We start from the raw sequence: 10,488 nt of genomic DNA, 5'->3' as shown, positions 1-10,488 counted from the left end.
AAGTTATCAAGAAATGTATCTTCAGGGTAATGAAACGTATTCTCCTCTCTCTCTTGTAAATGTGGAATAAACTTGAAGGCAGTAGTGTGCCACTGATGCGTAGCAAGCTTAATTGAAGGTAAAATGATTTCTATTTGCAGGCACAATGCTAATACTGAAAGAAGAGCCAAGTTCCCCTTTGTGCAGGAGGCCTGAATGCAGCAAAAAAATCACCTCCCAAGCGCTCAGAATGATGTGCTTCTTGGCCCCCTCGGAAGAGGTGAATGAATTTCATTCAGAGGACACAAACCAACCACATATAAACACATCCAGTTGGTTGGCTTTTCTACCAGAATCATTGTAGTATGTATAAATGGAAACTGGTTGATCTGGGAGCAGAAAAAAACCCCAAGCTAAAGTATATGTACTACGTAGGACCATCATCCAGTGCAACGATCAGAAAAACGGCTTGAGGTTATTAAGGGAAAATGATTGAAACTATCAGCCTAGCACATAGCAAAAAAAGCAAACAAGATAATAGATTGCAGTAGATTGCTCTTTGTAAGCAAGAAAATAACAGAGGGCACGTCTGATTCTTGGTATATGGAAAAATGTGTTTTTCTGGGAAAAAAACCTGAAGCATCTGTACACTCAACAGGTGTGTTCATTTTCACATGCGATATAGTTTGCAGCTTGTGTATCAATGTGTACATCGCGTTTGCTTTGAGATAATTATATTGATTAATTTTTTATCTTTTTAGAAAAACCATTGCAATGCATACTGTCAGCATAATCATTATAACTATAAATCAAACAAGTTATTACAGGGCTCAAACAGCCCTGAACATTCCAAGTAGCAGTAGCAGATAATTAAAGAGGAAAAGTTGAGACCAAGCCTTATATTTAAAATGTTTCGAGAACTCATTGCAAATGCCTTTCTTTTATTTCTTTTTTTTTTTTTCCCTCTCTCTCAAGTGGCAAACAATGGTAATTGGAAAAAGAAAGTGCAGAAAAAATACTACTTACAAATTGTCCTTAGCAGCATGGTGGCCTAATTGGTGAAGGGGAGATGCGGTCCCGGAGTATGGCTGGAGAATGGCGCAGATGGGGACCTGTTGTGTGCTGAGGAGAGAGCAGATGCAGTGGAAGGCATTTTGTGGCATCAGATGAGGTTCTGGCTCGTCTCCGTTGGCAGTGCCAATGTTGTTACTCTCAGCATGTGAAGAGATTTCACCCTCTACAGCCAGGGCTGGATGGCTGTCATGAGGTGTGCCACTGCTGGAGACAGCCAAGAGAGCCTGGCAGCAGAATTTCAGGAAAACATCTAGTGCAGTTATCATCTGTATTTTCATATGATCTTGCAGTTAAAAATAGGGAAGAGAGCAGCACGGTATGACTAGCCAATTCTGTGCAGGCCTTAACAAGAACGTCTCTTGTCCGTGGTTCACTCAATACTCATACTTAAATCTCTGCCTAGTTTACACTTGGCAGTTTCGTGCTGTAAATATATGAAATACTCTTTATACCAGCGCCTCTCTCCATATATCAGTCTCTGTTACATTAATAGGCACTCCGTAGTACACTTTGAACAGGGGGTGTCTAAATAAAAGTTAACAGATTGTGTTGTATCGTGAACTCCCTCTGAAGAGACATAAAAAATCTTTTACAGTAAACAGGAAATGAGTAAGACAAAAAAGCAGTATATAAAGTAATAAGTGGTTTAAAGATAGACTGGGAATTTTGCTTTCCTGCCTTACAGTACCGAAATCAAGGGCTATGCAATGAAATAAGAAGGTGGTAAATTATAAAACATGAAAACATTTTGTGACACAATGTGTATAATCATACACAGGAAATGCAGCACAACTAGAAGAGACTTAATAAAATTCAAAAATAATTTGGAGAATCATCTACGTATCAAATATATTTAGAGAGACAATTAACGGCAGCAAGACAAATGAGTGGATATGAAATCTTCAGAATTTTAGCGTAACGACCATTACTAAGTATCAGTAAAATAGGTGGAGATGAGAAGGAAAGTGGAGATTACCATGTAGGAGGTTGTCTGCTAGGAAGATTTTAAACTTTCCTCTGAGATATCTGGTCTTGGTCATTTTAATAGATATATACAAATCTGTGCTGATCTTCCGCCTCATCCAATGTGGCTGTTCAGTGCTTGATCCCATCCCTAAACTACAGATCACACATTCATCCATATGCATTTCTGAAGCCAAGTAAAATTTTCTTTCATAACATCATGATCTTTTCATTAGAGCAGGAACAGTTAATAATTAAACAAGAGGGAAAACTAAACCCTCAGGTAAAAAAAGACATTTCTTTGGGACTGACTACAGGCAAATTTATGCCTTTTTCTGTCAATAAACTGTATTTTGATTAAGCAGTCAAGTTCTCTTTCAATTTATACTCTCCCTATTTAATCAACAACAGCAAGACAGGTAGAATCAGATCCTTGATTGCTATTGATGGCTCATTGTAAACAGTTGGTTGCAAGACAATGCAAAACAAGGGCATGACTGATACTGTGACAAACAAAAAGCAAGGAAAGCCAGATGCAAAATTTAGTTTTAATCTTGATTCCTCCTTGAAAAAAAAAAATTAAACACAGTGAAGTGGCTGTTAATAATCTCATTATTAGGAAGCAAAACCCCAATAAAAGATAGGCTGACCGCAAGTGAGATGGGTGCAAGACCCAATATGCAAGTTGCAGGAAACCCCCTTCTTTTGCAATTAGAAACCCAGCCAGCGAAGTTGTGAGCATAAAGCCACTCACCCTGTACGTACTGTATGGTTTTGGTTGCTTGCTTTTCTTTCATCTGGAACAGTAGTAAAGGCTCCTGGGTTTACACTTCTGATAGATAAAAAGCCTGTTTGCTAAGGCTTGCAACTTGAACATGTGGTTACCAGGAGAATTTGCTCTCCACCACCAATTTTTATGTAAGAAGGGCATGTTATAGCCAATACAACTCTTTTATTCAAAGTAATAATGATGCTGTAATGTGATTTATACAGAAAAAGACCCCTACTCTTCTGAGGAAAGAAGTAACAGCACAAACCAACCCCTTTAAATACTTCCCAATTAAGTCCTCTGTGCAGGAAATGCCATTCCCCTTCCACATGCTTAATGAAATTTCAAAATGTTATTTTATCTGTCTCAGGTTTTTATTACAAGAAGTTGTCTAAACTCACTTTAGTAATCTAGACCTTCGATAAATCTGCTTTGAAGTGAAGGCAGGGGGGAGGAAAACATCTTCTGGCTGGGATCATGGAATAAAATGTTCTGCAATGCTATAAGCAGCTTATCCTAAGTGTATCAATTAACAGTCAGAGTGATATGTAGTGGATCACTGGGTGATGGTCTTTTGCAAGTTTCTAGAAAAAATACAGCCTAGTTTTAAGGAGTAGCTTTAAAGATTACAACGCTTCACTTGAATTTCTGGTTGGTTTGGATTAAGGCCTTCTACTAGATGAAAAATACTTGTTATAAAACAGTCTTAAATCTTAGTTTTAAAAGCTTCTTATGCATGTTGTCGTGAATGAATGACTTTACACAATTTGATTTAGTAGCAGTTTAGACTTTATTTGTGCCTTTGCAGCAAATCACAGGATTGGATTGTGATGTTTTAACAGCACTCAATCATCAGTCGATTAACAAAGTGATTTGACAAGATTAATCAAAACAGCGACTTAGCTAAAGATTTGAAAATGGCAAGGTTTACTCTATTACTGCATGGAAGAAGTACACAAAGGAAAATTAAGTTACACTCCAGTTCGGATAATTCACAGAGAGATGGTGGATGCAGAGAATAAGGAGGACCCTCCTGTTGAGTCACGAGGTTCACAGTAGACCCCCTTGCTTTTTAAACTTCTCAAAGAGGTGTGGCTAGGTCCAATCTTAGTCTCAAACTTCATCAACCGTTTATGTCTAATGATAATGTGTGTCTAGCAGCAGTCTTTGGTTTATTCACAGTTTTAAGGTGCGCCACAAGATTTTTAGCAGCACTTAATCATTGACTAAATTAACGCTCACAGAGTGAGTCAACTACAGTCACGACAGACTCACTTTGTAATTAAATCACACATTTACAGATTACTTAAATCGATTTACACATGCATACACACAGACATGATTTTATATATATATATGTATGTATGCATGTATGTAAAGGTATATCTGTTAAAAATTCCCCTTGAGTTCAGTGAAATACTCATGCTGAATGTCGTGGCATTTCTCAGCTGGTGAGGGTTGAGCCTCAAGGAGTGAAGGGTTTGAGCTCAGACTCCACTGTTGGTCTTCGGTGATGGACCTCTCATTTTTGCAAACTTAAAGAGTCTATGAACTCTTTCAGAGGCATCCCACTCAGAGGGAGATACTGGTCACAGCCCGCTGCAGTCCAGGAGAGCTCAAGGGGCCTCACTTAGGACCGCTGTTTTACAGGGTCATGAGATGATTGGCTTTAGTCATTAGTAAACTTTCATCCTGACCACAATCCAGCTGGTGATTACTGGAATTCCAGTAACAATGGTACTGCTCTGCTTGGGTTGTGACCCAGGTGAGGCATGTTCCAAGGCTGTCAGGGGATAACTGATTGTTCCTGTTCTGCTCCCCGCCTTGACCAGTCAACCGGTGTTTCTGGTACCAACAGTGCCTCTCCCTACCTCAGCTGTGTAGGAATTTCTGGTACATTTAAGGGGTTCCCAACTGACCAACACACTACACAAAGGCCAAGATCTGGCAGGAATTCCTGAGGTTGAAAGCAGTCAAAGGGAGAAAAAAAAGGGGATGGCGGGGAGATGCACCATCACACATGTGAAGTACCTATGTCATTTTATAATGTCATGCTGGTACTTAGAAGCATACTCTTATACAAAAAAAACCCCCAGACCCAGAAACTAAAAATATACCTAACATATATACAAGAAGCGATAGCTGAGTCTTTTATGTTAGGCTTATCATCATTAAATACTGAATGGAAATGGCTGGTACTACCGAAACAGCAGCAGCAGATTAGAAAACAATACAAACCCAAGACTAATCCAGAATCTGAAATGCACTGTTCCTAACCACTGCACCTTGTGGGAATCTGAACATTATCTGTCAGGCTCGAGCAATCTCGGCTCTCAGGGCAGCCGGAAGACTGAGAAATACCCACTTTGTGAGCCGCTAGTTAGATTTTGAAAAATGGCCGATCTTTCATGCTGTACCATCTCGGCAGACTGGAATGTGATGATGATGTTGAATTAAACTGCTGTCTTAATAGACTTGGAAATTAAACTATCGTTAAGTAACGTATTATGTATAATCAAAATAGTTTATTACCTCTGAAAAATATGAAAGCTAATATCATATGTATAATCAGAATTAGACATCTTTAGATAATTCTGAAAGTGTATTCTTAACAACTGTCAGGATGAGCCCTTGGCTTTCTCCAGCCTATAAATTATTTTTATCAGAAGAATGAATTTTCTTTGATAATTTCTAATGCATATATTCTAGGGGGTCAAACTAAAATTCTGGAACATTTTATGCTTCCTCACAGACAAGTGTTAGAGGAGAAAGTGTAAAGTCTTAGCCCGCCTGAATCTTCTTTGCAGTTGCTCTTAAGGCAATGCAGGACTGATCACACTGTGATTTGCTTTTATACTGACAAAAATGAGATGGAGAATGAAAAATAAAGCTCTGTGTTTACAGAGACTTGGATCACCCCAAGGACAAGGAAAGAGAAATGTTTTTTCAGATGCCTCCTCTTACCCCATCTATGCCACATGTGAATTTGTCCTCAAGAATAGCGGGACCTCTTTATTTTTTTGTTTAACCTTTTACTTTAAATTTAAAATGTTGAGCCTGTTCATTTCTTGGCCTTGCCTGCTTTTTACACAGATGCTTTGTGCTTAGTAAATTAATGTAATGCTATAGAATAGCCAAAATCCAAACCATTACTGCACAAGCCAAACATAAACAAGTTATATAACGCTGCAATCATTCATTTATTAAAGTAAGTGGAAAATTCAAGGCATACGTAATCTTTTTGGACAACTGACAGGCAGGTGTGATCAAGAGAACGGGGAATCCAGTGATTGTAGGCAGATAGAGAGACAGGTTTGTCTGGGTGATTAGAAAGTGAGATGGAATTGGGAAAAACGGGAGAGAGCGTTGGCTCTCCCAGGACAAGAAGTAACAGTGCAGAGACTGCTGCAGGGTTTAGGGAAACCAGCTGCAGCAGTAATAAGTGTCCAGGGAGATTCAGGAGCCAGGACCCATTGACAAAGAGGACTGCAAGGCAGCTGTGCCACTAAAGTGATAAAAAGAAGTGCAGAGCGGGCTTGAAGAACTGCCGGATCCCCTCCGATTCTCAATAATCCCCCAGTATATTTGGTATAGAAGGGAGAAAGGTAACACTGGGCTTCAGGCACCTCCCAGCTCAGGTCAATGTATGCACCCCTCCTGTCCGTGGTCCACCTCCCCGCACACTCCATGAGCACGCCCCCGCCTGGGGTCGGCGTGCCCCAGCCCTATCGCGGAAGGATGGTTTTACTGCACCAGGGCTGTTCAGCTCCACTTGCTTTCAGATGTCCTGACCCTACAGACCAGAAAACTGCCCATCTTCATCCTTCCTGCTGCATGCCGTAATCTGGGTTAGCAGTGAGCTGCACCATTTCTCAGGCAAAGCTAAACCAAAGTCAACCCGCCTCTAGCCTTTGTCACAACTCCTATTTTCTGTCCTCTGCGTGTCTTCCTTTGCTCAGCATTTGCATCGTGTTTTGGCCTGATCTTCTTCCCTCCAGCTTGTTCTATGCATCTCTTTACCCATCACCGCATTTGCTCTCTCATGTGCTGCAGCCTAGAGACAGGCAGTCGGAAACACCCCAGCCGGTCTTTAACAACAACAAAAACAAGAGATGCTCTTCCCCGTGCTGAAGTCGCAGAGCGCTGCAGGCAGGACCTGCCCCCAAGTTGCCCAGGAAATCTGTGCGGTTAAGTACAAAAGCAGCGTGGGTCCTAAAGACAACACGTATTGGCTCCAATCTAAGAAAGTCAATTGGCGAAACAGGAATACATGAGGAAATGTACCTTCACACCAGTGTGAGGCACACACAGGCAGACCGGGGCACACTTTGAGCTGTATGAGAAGTTCACAACAGGTGAGACTTGCCCTCTTCAGGCAGCAGAAGATGCCCCCCCGACTGTCTAAAACGTCAACCACAGCACACACATTTCTGTGTGGCACAGTTCTTGCCACTTCTTCACCATTTCTGTACTGCTCTGAAGATCTTGACATCCAAACTCCATCTCCCAGCTTCCTTGACCGGACCGCCCGTCCGTCATCAGTGTGAGGACACCCTGCTTACAGCATGGAGTCGCCTGCTTCTCTATAATGGGTGGGACCTAACGCAGCCAGTGTGCCCAAAACCAAGGCTCCCACATCTTTGCGGGATTCAGTCCCACTGATTCCCAAAGCCGGCCGGCTGGCTATGACAACAGCGAGTGCAGTCTTCAGGGAAGTGCCTGCAGACAGCACAAGTGAGACCAGTGACCTCTGCTTCCGAATCTCAAATGCTAACAGTAGCGGTGTTGTCATAGCCCCGTTTGGCTAAGGGGCCAGGCAGGGTTACATGTACGGTCTGTTATGCTCTCCCCACAAACCTTGCCTTGCATAATACTGTTGTACGTGGTACTCAAGTAGTCTTGCAAGCAGATGCAACAAATATACAGGTGCAGATCAACTCGTGATATCCAGTTTGTGAGGGGTGATTCTGCTTTTTTATTTCCTTCACATTAGAATGGTGCTAACCAAGTCTCTGATGAAAGATGTGTTTATCTTACAGTGTGGTTAAGGAAGAGAGCAAAGACACACGGAAGGACCTGGTGTCATGGAAAACTCTTGCTTTGGACCATAATCATCTTCTTGTCTGTTTGCTGAACCCTAACAAAATCCTCTTAGCTATGGGTTGGGCAGTGTTGCACAGGATATGCCACAGGTGCTTGCAGACATCATTATACAAACATTGAAATAACTGCACGGCAATTATTGACACTAGATATTTTTTAACACAAATGAACTAACTGTCAACAAATCAATTTCAATAGTGGGCATAATTAATCTTTTTTTTTTCAATAGCATTATTTTATCAGTGTTGGAATGTTGCCAGTCCACCTCACCTGCTTAAATCTGTCTGAAATTCCCCCGCTCCTCTCCCACCTTGACTAATAGAAATAACACTGTGCCATTTTGCTGCAACAGCTTTTCCCTTACCCCATCCAAGTCATTAATGAATGCTTTAGCCAGGGTTGGATGTGGTATGGAAGCTTCACACCCTGCTGTTATTTTGCTCTGATTTCCTGATGAAAATCAATCACTTTGGTTTGTTCTCGTTTTAGTGTAAGGTTTTGGGGTTTTTTTTCTTCTGTTTTGTAAATATGCTGAAACAAATCCCCCAACTGCATAGCATCCTTTGTGCACAGGATCTTGTCAAAGGGCTTTTGAAACTACTTGTATGTTAATCAGTCAGTTTATCTACTTACGGAAGTTTCCAAAGAAAGTCCTGGAACTATGTGAGAACTGATTTCTCTCTGCTGAAATGATGCTGGTTAGTCCTTGCTACATCTAGAATTTCCATATGTTTTGTTATTCTTTCAGCCAATTCAACAAGTTGCTGATTACAGATTGTAGGCTGCTGATACCTCTACTCAATTCTAAATAGATTTACTATTTTTAAGTGTTTTATGACAGAAGTTGCTTTTAACAAAGGCCTGTGTATTTTTGTTAGCAGCTCATAAGCTTTATACTTGGGTTCCTGCAGAAGTTTTGTGTGTAAACACGTATCTGGGCATTTTTTTAATTATGTTTTGTTTTTTAATTTTTGTTACTGCTTTTTTATGCCTGCCTTCTTTTGACTCTTTTCTTGATGAACTGCAGGGGGGTGCTCAGATCTTACCTGGTACGGAGTAGGGGTACTGGGGAGGGATGCAAACCCAGCCACAATTTCTCATGCTCCAGGCTTTCCAGACGAGATACCACTGGAAAGTGCGACATGCGCCGAGTGCTCAGATGCGCAAATACAATAGGGGTGGTTGCATTAAAAAACCTGAGCGTCAGCAATAAGCACACTGTGCTTCCTGCATAATAGCTGAGTGCTACCGAAAATTAGGGCTTGTGGAAAACTCTCTAAGGCTCATCTTGAAGTTTCAGCAAGCAGGCATTCTTTATTCACAGCGCTGGATGCACGGGGGATAGTTCCGCCTGACATGCACGCTGCACAACCAAAAGCATGTAGTCTATACAGGACGAACATATATGTCTTCATAAAAGGCAGTCTTATGATAACGAGTTAGGTACATATTCTCCTCCCAGTCACGCATGCTCAGTGATTTGAGGCGGTGGTCTTTGGGGGTCCCCAGTGGTTGTTTTCAAGGGGTCTCTCAGTGCCCTTTTCCATGAACTCTGAGCCTTTCTTCCCTACGTGGTCACGAGTTAGCTGGCTGAGCGGTTTGTCACAGCCTGTCGTGATATGTGCTGCTTTCAGTTAGCTCCTCTGTGCTTATCTTGGGTGCTGATGTTCTTAGTTCCCCTTATCTTAATGTCTGAAGATTTCTTCAGGGTGTGACTTAACGAGCTTGTTCAAGGTCTGTTGATCCTGCGACAGAGAGATACTATTTCACACCTTTTCACTGTGAGCTATATTTTACAGATATGAGGCCAAACCTTTCAAAGAATGGGTAAGTTTTACATTCTGTATCAGTTTGAGCATTTGGAAGAAGAGGGGAAGCTGTCCTTATTCCAGGGCTCTATTTGCACTTACTAGTCCGTATTTTGTCCTGTTCTTCTCTAGTCTAAAAAGCTTAGCTTCTTCTGGGAGTATGGACTGCAACTCTGTCCCCTTGTTCTCATGAAATTAAATGCTAGGCTAGAAAAACTAAGATTTCTTTTCTTTACTGTGTTCCTGGGCTTCACATCCTTATGATATAGCCACACCAGCAAGGGTCAGTTTTTCCCAATGAGGCTATTTTCTTGAAAAGTGAAATACCTGAAAAAGACTGAGAGGGATCAAAAGCTGTCCCCCTTTATGGGCAAATGCTGTAGCGCTGGTTCTGTTGCGCAGAATGTCGGTCCGACACCCATCTACTATCTCCCCCAGCATTTAATAAAGACAAATAAATGTGTCTCATCAGATGATTGCCCCCAGCAGAGGAGCCTGCTGCCAGTCCCTGGGACTTCCTACTGTGTAGCTTGCAGACACCTCTCCCCTTAGCAAAGTTTCTTTCCCCTTGCAGGTAGCCAAGCTACTATGGAGGGTGCTAAGACCTTACTGCTCCGTGCGGTCCTGCTGTGCTCAGGTGCCCAATAACTAGGTAAGATGATGCCTAGTTTGGGGGCACCTAAAATGACTTTTTTTGCATAGAGGGGCCGGGGGGGGAGCGTATGCAGCCTGTCAAAACTGTCTGCAAGCGCTCAAAACCCCACATGAATTGCAGACGCAACCCCAACCAAC

This window comes from Egretta garzetta, unplaced genomic scaffold (assembly GCF_000687185.1).
Source record: "Egretta garzetta isolate BGI_Z169 unplaced genomic scaffold, ASM68718v1 scaffold125, whole genome shotgun sequence".
Lineage (NCBI taxonomy): Eukaryota > Metazoa > Chordata > Aves > Pelecaniformes > Ardeidae > Egretta > Egretta garzetta.
Note: the sequence above shows the minus strand (reverse complement) of the source record.